The 8,480-nt window shown below is 37.1% G+C and overlaps 14 non-coding genes across 14 annotated transcripts; all 14 read right to left on the bottom strand.

Annotated features, from left to right (window-relative positions):
- Positions 1-1,851: 1,851 nt before the first annotated feature.
- Positions 1,852-1,926, bottom strand: TRNAK-UUU (transfer RNA lysine (anticodon UUU)). Its single transcript has one exon. It is a non-coding gene; the product is annotated as a tRNA-Lys (tRNA).
- A 545-nt stretch (positions 1,927-2,471) lies between these two features.
- On the bottom strand, positions 2,472-2,544 carry TRNAK-UUU (transfer RNA lysine (anticodon UUU)). Its single transcript has one exon. It is a non-coding gene; the product is annotated as a tRNA-Lys (tRNA).
- A 148-nt stretch (positions 2,545-2,692) lies between these two features.
- On the bottom strand, positions 2,693-2,766 carry TRNAK-UUU (transfer RNA lysine (anticodon UUU)). Its single transcript has one exon. It is a non-coding gene; the product is annotated as a tRNA-Lys (tRNA).
- Positions 2,767-3,305: 539 nt separating this feature from the next.
- On the bottom strand, positions 3,306-3,378 carry TRNAK-UUU (transfer RNA lysine (anticodon UUU)). Its single transcript has one exon. It is a non-coding gene; the product is annotated as a tRNA-Lys (tRNA).
- A 765-nt stretch (positions 3,379-4,143) lies between these two features.
- TRNAK-UUU (transfer RNA lysine (anticodon UUU)) lies at positions 4,144-4,216 on the bottom strand. Its single transcript has one exon. It is a non-coding gene; the product is annotated as a tRNA-Lys (tRNA).
- Positions 4,217-4,364: 148 nt separating this feature from the next.
- On the bottom strand, positions 4,365-4,440 carry TRNAK-UUU (transfer RNA lysine (anticodon UUU)). Its single transcript has one exon. It is a non-coding gene; the product is annotated as a tRNA-Lys (tRNA).
- Positions 4,441-4,979: 539 nt separating this feature from the next.
- Positions 4,980-5,053, bottom strand: TRNAK-UUU (transfer RNA lysine (anticodon UUU)). The gene has a single exon. It is a non-coding gene; the product is annotated as a tRNA-Lys (tRNA).
- A 148-nt stretch (positions 5,054-5,201) lies between these two features.
- TRNAK-UUU (transfer RNA lysine (anticodon UUU)) lies at positions 5,202-5,275 on the bottom strand. The gene has a single exon. It is a non-coding gene; the product is annotated as a tRNA-Lys (tRNA).
- A 539-nt stretch (positions 5,276-5,814) lies between these two features.
- Positions 5,815-5,887, bottom strand: TRNAK-UUU (transfer RNA lysine (anticodon UUU)). Its single transcript has one exon. It is a non-coding gene; the product is annotated as a tRNA-Lys (tRNA).
- A 148-nt stretch (positions 5,888-6,035) lies between these two features.
- Positions 6,036-6,108, bottom strand: TRNAK-UUU (transfer RNA lysine (anticodon UUU)). The gene has a single exon. It is a non-coding gene; the product is annotated as a tRNA-Lys (tRNA).
- Positions 6,109-6,648: 540 nt separating this feature from the next.
- TRNAK-UUU (transfer RNA lysine (anticodon UUU)) lies at positions 6,649-6,721 on the bottom strand. The gene has a single exon. It is a non-coding gene; the product is annotated as a tRNA-Lys (tRNA).
- A 369-nt stretch (positions 6,722-7,090) lies between these two features.
- TRNAK-UUU (transfer RNA lysine (anticodon UUU)) lies at positions 7,091-7,163 on the bottom strand. Its single transcript has one exon. It is a non-coding gene; the product is annotated as a tRNA-Lys (tRNA).
- A 538-nt stretch (positions 7,164-7,701) lies between these two features.
- TRNAK-UUU (transfer RNA lysine (anticodon UUU)) lies at positions 7,702-7,774 on the bottom strand. Its single transcript has one exon. It is a non-coding gene; the product is annotated as a tRNA-Lys (tRNA).
- Positions 7,775-7,922: 148 nt separating this feature from the next.
- TRNAK-UUU (transfer RNA lysine (anticodon UUU)) lies at positions 7,923-7,995 on the bottom strand. Its single transcript has one exon. It is a non-coding gene; the product is annotated as a tRNA-Lys (tRNA).
- Between the last annotated feature and the right edge of the window lie 485 nt (positions 7,996-8,480).

Raw genomic sequence — 8,480 nt, 5'->3', positions numbered from 1 at the left:
TTGAACCTGGACCTCAGATTAAAAGGTCTGATGCTCTACCGACTGAGCTCTCCAGGCTCTGAAAATCGCTTTTATCACAAAAGGAAAAACGGATAGCTTTTTAAAGAAAGCAATATTTATAGACAGATGCACAAACTGAAAAGCACATCTGAACAGGAACTCAACCCTTGGACCACTAAACAAGAAATTGCGGATGAAAGCTCGCGCCCGAACAGGGACTTGAACCCTGGACCCTCAGATTAAAGTCTGATGCTTCTACCGACGAGCTATCAGGCGCCTGAAACTTTAATTTGTAGGGGGCAAAAAAAAAAAGTGTTGAACTTTTCGAAAGACAGCACTATAGATGATTCTAAATTTAAACAACACAATAGTTTTGCAAAGAAGCAACAAAGATGAATTCAACTGTTCATGAGGTTTATAGCAAATGTTTACTGTTAAATCTGAATAGGGATTTAAATTTGGATCCTCAGAATAAAAGTCTGATGGTCTCCAAACGAACTATTTCAGGTTTAGGAAAGCTTGGCTATGGTAAATAGGAGAATTGTCACTAGTGAGCATATGACAAAGTAATTTTCGAAATGTGGTAGAATAGGAATAAAGATTGAATTAAAACCTCAGTCAGTAATGAGAATTTCATAAAGGAACTATTTAGGTTGTAGGAAAGCGGCTATGAGTAAAATAAGAGAATTGTCCCTAGTGAGCATTGTAAACAGTCAGTTTTCAAAACGTTGGTAGAAATATGCGACATAAAGATTGAAATTAAAACCCTCAGTCAGCTAAACGAGAATTTCCTAAAGAACATCACGCCCTGAACAGGGAATTGAACCTGGACCTCAGATTAAAAGTTGATGCTCTACCGACGAGCTATCCAGGTCTGAAAACTCGCTTTTAATCACAAAAGGAAAAAACGATAGCTTTTAAAGAAAGCAATATTTATAGACAGATGCACTAAACTGAAAAGCACATCTGAACAGGAACTTCAACCCTTGACCACTAAACAAGAAATTGAGGATGAAAAGCGCGCCCCCGAACAGGACTTGAACCCTTGACCCTCAGATTAAAAGTTGATGCTCTACCGACGAGCTATCCAGGCTCTGAAACTTTAATTGTAGGGGGCAAAAAAAATGTGTAACTTTTCGAAAGACAGCACTATAGATGATTCTAACTTTTAAACAAACACAATAGTTTTGCAAAGAAGCCAACAAAGATGAATTCAAATTTTCATTGAGGTTTTAGCAAATGTTTACTGTTAAAATCTGAATAGGGATTTAAATTCTGGATCTCAGATATAAAGGTCTGATGGTCTCCCAACGGAAATTTCAGGTTCTAGGAAAGCTGGCTATGAGTAAATAGGAGAATTGTCCACTAGTGATGCATATGTACAAAGTCAATTTTCGAAATGTGGTAGAATATGGACATAAAGATTGAAATTAAAACTCAGTCAGTAAATGAGAATTTCCTAAAGAAACTATTTAGGTTGTAGGAAAGCTGGATATGAGTAAATAAGAGAATGGTCCACTAGTGATGCATATGTACAAAGTCAGTTAGTTGTCAAAACGTTGGTAGAATATGGGACATAAGATGAAATCAAAACCTCAGTCAGTAAACGAGAATTCCTAAAGAACATCACGGCCCTTGAACAGGGACTGAACCCTGGACCCTCAGATTAAAAGTCTGATGCTCTACCGACTGAGCTTATCCAGGCTTGAAAAACCGATTTTAATCCCCCAAGGTGCAAAACGATAGCTTTTAAAGAAAGCAATATTTATAGACAGAGCACTAAACTGAAAAGCACATCTTTGAACAGGAACTTCAACCCTTGACCATAAACAAGAAATTGCGAATGAAAAGCGCTCCCGAACAGGGACTTGAACCCTGGACCCTCAGATTAAAAGTCTGATGCTCTACCGACTGAGCTATCCAGGCTCTGAAAACTTTAATTTGTAGGGGGCAAAAAAAATGTGTTAACTTTTTCGAAAGACAGCACTATAGATGATTCTAAACTTTTAAACAACACACAATAGTTTTGCAAAGAAGCCAACAAAGATGAATTCAAACTTTTCATTGAGGTTTAGCAAATGTTTACTGTTAAATCTGAATAGGGATTTAAAATTCTGGATCCTCAGAATAAAGGTCTGATGGTCTCCCAACGGAACTATTCAGGTTCTAGGAAAGCTGGTCTATGAGTAAATAGGAGAATTGTCCACTAGTGATGCATATGTACAAAGTCAATTTTCGAAATGTTGGTAGAATATGGACATAAAGATTGAAATTTAAAACCTCAGTCAGTAAATGAGAATTTTCCTAAAGAACTATTTAGGTTGTAGGAAAGCTGGCTATGAGTAAATAAGAGAATTGTCCACTAGTGATGCATATGTACAAAGTCAGTTTTCGAAACGTTGGTAGAATATGGACATAAAGATTGAAATTAAAACCTCAGTCAGTAAACGAGAATTTCCTAAAGAACATCACGCCTGAACAGGGACTTGAACCCTGGACCCTCAGATTAAAAGTCTGATGCTCTACCGACTGAGCTATCCAGGCTCTGAAAACTCGCTTTTAATCACAAAAGGAAAACGATAGCTTTTTAAAGAAAGCAATATTTATAGACAGATGCACTAAACTGAAAAGCACATCTGAACAGGAACTTCAACCCTTGACCACCTAAACAAGAAATTGCGGATGAAAAGCGCGCCCCGAACAGGGACTTGAACCCTGGACCCTCAGATTAAAAGTCTGATGCTCTACCGACTGAGCTATCCAGGCTCTGAAAACTTTAATTTGTAGGGGGCAAAAAAAATGTGTAACTTTTCGAAAGACAGCACTATAGATGATTCTAAACTTTTAAACAAACACAATAGTTTTGCAAAGAAGCCACAAAGATGAATTCAAACTTTTCATTGAGGTTTTAGCAAATGTTTACTGTTAAATCTGAATAGGGATTTAAATCTGGATCCTCAGAATAAAGGTCTGATGGTCTCCCAACGGAACTTTTCAGGTTCTAGGAAAGCTGGCTATGAGTAAATAGGAGAATTGTCCACTAGTGATGCATATGTACAAAGTCAATTTTCGAAATGTTGGTTAGAATATGGACATAAAGATTGAAATTAAAACCTCAGTCAGTAAATGAGAATTTCCTAAAGAACTATTTAGGTTGTAGGAAAGCTGGCTATGAGTAAATAAGAGAATTGTCCACTAGTGATGCATATGTACAAAGTCAGTTTTTCGAAACGTTGGTAGAATATGGACATAAAGATTGAAATTAAAACCTCAGTCAGTAAACGAGAATTTCCTAAAGAACATCACGCCTGAACAGGGACTTGAACCCTGGACCCTCAGATTAAAAGTCTGATGCTCTACCGACTGAGCTATCCAGGCTCTGAAAACTCGCTTTTAATCACAAAAGGAAAAACGATTAGCTTTTTAAAGAAAGCAATATTTATAGACAGATGCACTAAACTGAAAAGCACATCTGAACAGGAACTTCAACCCTTGACCCACTAAACAAGAAATTGCGGATGAAAAGCACGCCTCACGAACAGGGACTTGAACCCTGGACCCTCAGATTAAAAGTCTGATGCTCTACCGACTGAGCTATCCAGGCTCTGAAAACTTTAATTTGTAGGGGGCAAAAAAATGTGTAACTTTTCGAAAGACAGCACTATAGATGATTCTAAACTTTTAAACAAACACAATAGTTTTGCAAAGAAGCCAACAAAGATGAATTCAAACTTTTCATTGAGGTTTTAGCAAATGTTTACTGTTTAAATCTGAATAGGGATTTAATTCTGGATCCTCAGAATAAAGGTCTGATGGTCTCCCAACGGAACTTTTCAGGTTCTAGGAAAGCTGGCTATGAGTAAATAGGAGAATTGTCCACTAGTGATGCATATGTACAAAGTCAATTTTCGAAATGTTGGTAGAATATGGACATAAAGATTGAAATTAAAACCTCAGTCAGTAAATGAGAATTTCCTAAAGAACTATTTAGGTTGTAGGAAAGCTGGCTATGAGTAAATAAGAGAATTGTTCCACTAGTGATGCATATGTACAAAGTCAGTTTTCGAAACGTTGGTAGAATATGGACATAAAGATTGAAATTAAAACCTCAGTCAGTAAACGAGAATTTCCTAAAGAACATCACGCCTGAACAGGGACTTGAACCCTGGACCCTCAGATTAAAAGTCTGATGCTCTACCGACTGAGCTATCCAGGCTCTGAAAACTCGCTTTTAATCACAAAAGGAAAAACGATAGCTTTTTAAAGAAAGCAATATTTATAGACAGATGCACTAAACTGAAAAGCACATCTGAACAGGAACTTCAACCCTTGACCACCTAAACAAGAAATTGCGGATGAAAGCGCGCCTCCCGAACAGGGACTTGAACCCTGGACCCTCAGATTAAAAGTCTGATGCTCTACCGACTGAGCTATCCAGGCTCTGAAAACTTTAATTTGTAGGGGGCAAAAAAAATGTGTAACTTTTCGAAAGACCAGCACTATAGATGATTCTAAACTTTTAAACAAACACAATAGTTTTGCAAAGAAGCAACAAAGATGAATTCAAACTTTTCATTGAGGTTTTAGCAAATGTTTACTGTTAAATCTGAATAGGGATTTAAATTCTGGATCCTCAGAATAAAGTCTGATGGTCTCCCAACGGAACTATTCAGGTTCTAGGAAAGCTGGCTATGAGTAAATAGGAGAATTGTCCACTAGTGATGCATATGTACAAAGTCAATTTTCGAAATGTTGGTAGAATATGGACATAAAGATTGAAATTAAAACCTCAGTCAGTAAATGAGAATTTCCTATAAGAACTATTTAGGTTGTAGGAAAGCTGGCTATGAGTAAATAAGAGAATTGTCCACTAGTGATGCATATGTACAAAGTCAGTTTTCAAAACGTTGGTAGAATATGGACATAAAGATTGAAATTAAAACCTCAGTCAGTAAACGAGAATTTCCTAAAGAACATCACGCCTGAACAGGGACTTGAACCCCTGGACCCTCAGATTAAAAGTCTGATGCTCTACCGACTGAGCTATCCAGGCTCTGAAAACTCGCTTTTAATCACAAAAGGAAAAACGATAGCTTTTTAAAGAAAGCAATATTTATAGACAGATGCACTAAACTGAAAAGCACATCTGAACAGGAACTTCAACCCTTGACCACTAAACAAGAAATTGCGGATGAAAAGCGCGCCCCGAACAGGGACTTGAACCCTGGACCCTCAGATTAAAAGTCTGATGCTCTACCGACTGAGCTATCCAGGCTCTGAAAACTTTAATTTGTAGGGGGCAAAAAAAATGTGTAACTTTTCGAAAGACAGCACTATAGATGATTCTAAACTTTTAAACAAACACAATAGTTTTGCAAAGAAGCCAACAAAGATGAATTCAAACTTTTCATTGAGGTTTTAGCAAATGTTTACTGTTAAATCTGAATAGGGATTTAAATTCTGGATCCTCAGAATAAAGGTCTGATGGTCTCCCAACGGAACTATTCAGGTTCTAGGAAAGCTGGCTATGAGTAAATAGGAGAATTGTCCACTAGTGATGCATATGTACAAAGTCAATTTTCGAAATGTTGGTAGAATATGGACATAAAGATTGAAATTAAAACCTCAGTCAGTAAATGAGAATTTCCTAAAGAACTATTTAGGTTGTAGGAAAGCTGGCTATGAGTAAATAAGAGAATTGTCCACTAGTGATGCATATGTACAAAGTCAGTTTTCAAAACGTTGGTAGAATATGGACATAAAGATTGAAATTAAAACCTCAGTCAGTAAACGAGAATTTCCTAAAGAACATCACGCCTGAACAGGGACTTGAACCCTGGACCCTCAGATTAAAAGTCTGATGCTCTACCGACTGAGCTATCCAGGCTCTGAAAACTCGCTTTTAATCACAAAAGGAAAAACGATAGCTTTTTAAAGAAAGCAATATTTATAGACAGATGCACTAAACTGAAAAGCACATCTGAACAGGAACTTCAACCCTTGACCACTAAACCAGAAATTGCTGATGAAAAGCGCGCCCGAACAGGGACTTGAACCCTGGACCCTCAGATTAAAAGTCTGATGCTCTACCGACTGAGCTATCCAGGCTCTGAAAACTTTAATTTGTAGGGGGCAAAAAAAATGTGTAACTTTTCGAAAGACAGCACTATAGATGATTCTAAACTTTTAAACAAACACAATAGTTTTTGCAAAGAAGCCAACAAAGATGAATTCAAACTTTTCATTGAGGTTTTAGCAAATGTTTACTGTTAAATCTGAATAGGGATTTAAATTCTGGATCCTCAGAATAAAGGTCTGATGGTCTCCCAACGGAACTTTTCAGGTTCTAGGAAAGCTGGCTATGAGTAAATAGGAGAATTGTCCACTAGTGATGCATATGTACAAAGTCAATTTTCGAAATGTTGGTAGAATATGGACATAAAGATTGAAATTAAAACCTCAGTCAGTAAATGAGAATTTCCTAAAGAACTATTTAGGTTGTAGGAAAGCTGGCTATGAGTAAATAAGAGAATTGTCCACTAGTGATGCATATGTACAAAGTCAGTTTTCGAAACGTTGGTAGAATATGGACATAAAGATTGAAATTAAAACCTCAGTCAGTAAACGAGAATTTCCTAAAGAACATCACGCCTGAACAGGGACTTGAACCCTGGACCCTCAGATTAAAAGTCTGATGCTCTACCGACTGAGCTATCCAGGCTCTGAAAACTCGCTTTTAATCACAAAAGGAAAAGCGATAGCTTTTTAAAGAAAGCAATATTTATAGACAGATGCACTAAACTGAAAAGCACATCTGAACAGGAACTTCAAGCATTGACCACTAAACAAGAAATTGCGGATGAAAAGCGCGCCGGAACAGGTATTTGAACCCTGGACCCTCAGATTAAAAGTCTGATGCTCTACCGACTGAGCTATCCAGGCTCTGAAAACACGCTTTTAATCACAAAAGGAAAAATGATAGCTTTTTAAAGAAAGCAATATTTATAGACAGATGCACTAAACTGAAAAGCACATCTGAACAGGAACTTCAACCCTTGACCACTAAACAAGAAATTGCGGATGAAAAGCACGCCCGAACAGGGACTTGAACCCTGGACCCTCAGATTAAAAGTCTGATGCTCTACCGACTGAGCTATCCAGGCTCTGAAAACTTTAATTTGTAGGGGGCAAAAAAATGTGTAACTTTTCGAAAGACAGCACTATAGATGATTCTAAACTTTTAAACAAACACAATAGTTTTGCAAAGAAGCCAACAAAGATGAATTCAAACTTTTCATTGAGGTTTTAGCAAATGTTTACTGTTAAATCTGAATAGGGATTTAAATTCTGGATCCTCAGAATAAAGGTCTGATGGTCTCCCAACGGAACTTTTCAGGTTCTAGGAAAGCTGGCTATGAGTAAATAGGAGAATTGTCCACTAGTGATGCATATGTACAAAGTCAATTTTCGAAATGTTGGTAGAATATGGACATAAAGATTGAAATTAAAACCTCAGTCAGTAAATGAGAATTTCCTAAAGAACTATTTAGGTTGTAGGAAAGCTGGCTATGAGTAAATAAGAGAATTGTCCACTAGTGATGCATATGTACAAAGTCAGTTTTCGAAACGTTGGTAGAATATGGACATAAAGATTGAAATTAAAACCTCAGTCAGTAAACGAGAATTTCCTAAAGAACATCACGCCTGAACAGGGACTTGAACCCTGGACCCTCAGATTAAAAGTCTGATGCTCTACCGACTGAGCTATCCAGGCTCTGAAAACTCGCTTTTAATCACAAAAGGAAAAACGATAGCTTTTTAAAGAAAGCAATATTTATAGACAGATGCACTAAACTGAAAAGCACATCTGAACAGGAACTTCAACCCTTGACCACTAAACAAGAAATTGCGGATGAAAAGCGCGCCCGAACAGGGACTTGAACCCTGGACCCTCAGATTAAAAGTCTGATGCTCTACCGACTGAGCTATCCAGGCTCTGAAAACTTTAATTTGTAGGGGGCAAAAAAAATGTGTAACTTTTCGAAAGACAGCACTATAGATGATTCTAAACTTTTAAACAAACACAATAGTTTTGCAAAGAAGCCAACAAAGATGAATTCAAACTTTTCATTGAGGTTTTAGCAAATGTTTACTGTTAAATCTGAATAGGGATTTAAATTCTGGATCCTCAGAATAAAGGTCTGATGGTCTCCCAACGGAACTTTTCAGGTTCTAGGAAAGCTGGCTATGAGTAAATAGGAGAATTGTCCACTAGTGATGCATATGTACAAAGTCAATTTTCGAAATGTTGGTAGAATATGGACATAAAGATTGAAATTAAAACCTCAGTCAGTAAATGAGAATTTCCTAAAGAACTATTTAGGTTGTAGGAAAGCTGGCTATGAGTAAATAAGAGAATTGTCCACTAGTGATGCATATGTACAAAGTCAGTTTTCGAAACGTTGGTAGAATATGGACAT

Source organism: Dendropsophus ebraccatus, unplaced genomic scaffold (genome assembly GCF_027789765.1).
Source record: "Dendropsophus ebraccatus isolate aDenEbr1 unplaced genomic scaffold, aDenEbr1.pat pat_scaffold_971_ctg1, whole genome shotgun sequence".
Classification (NCBI taxonomy): Eukaryota; Metazoa; Chordata; class Amphibia; order Anura; family Hylidae; genus Dendropsophus; species Dendropsophus ebraccatus.
This window is presented reverse-complemented; position numbering and strand designations above follow the sequence as displayed.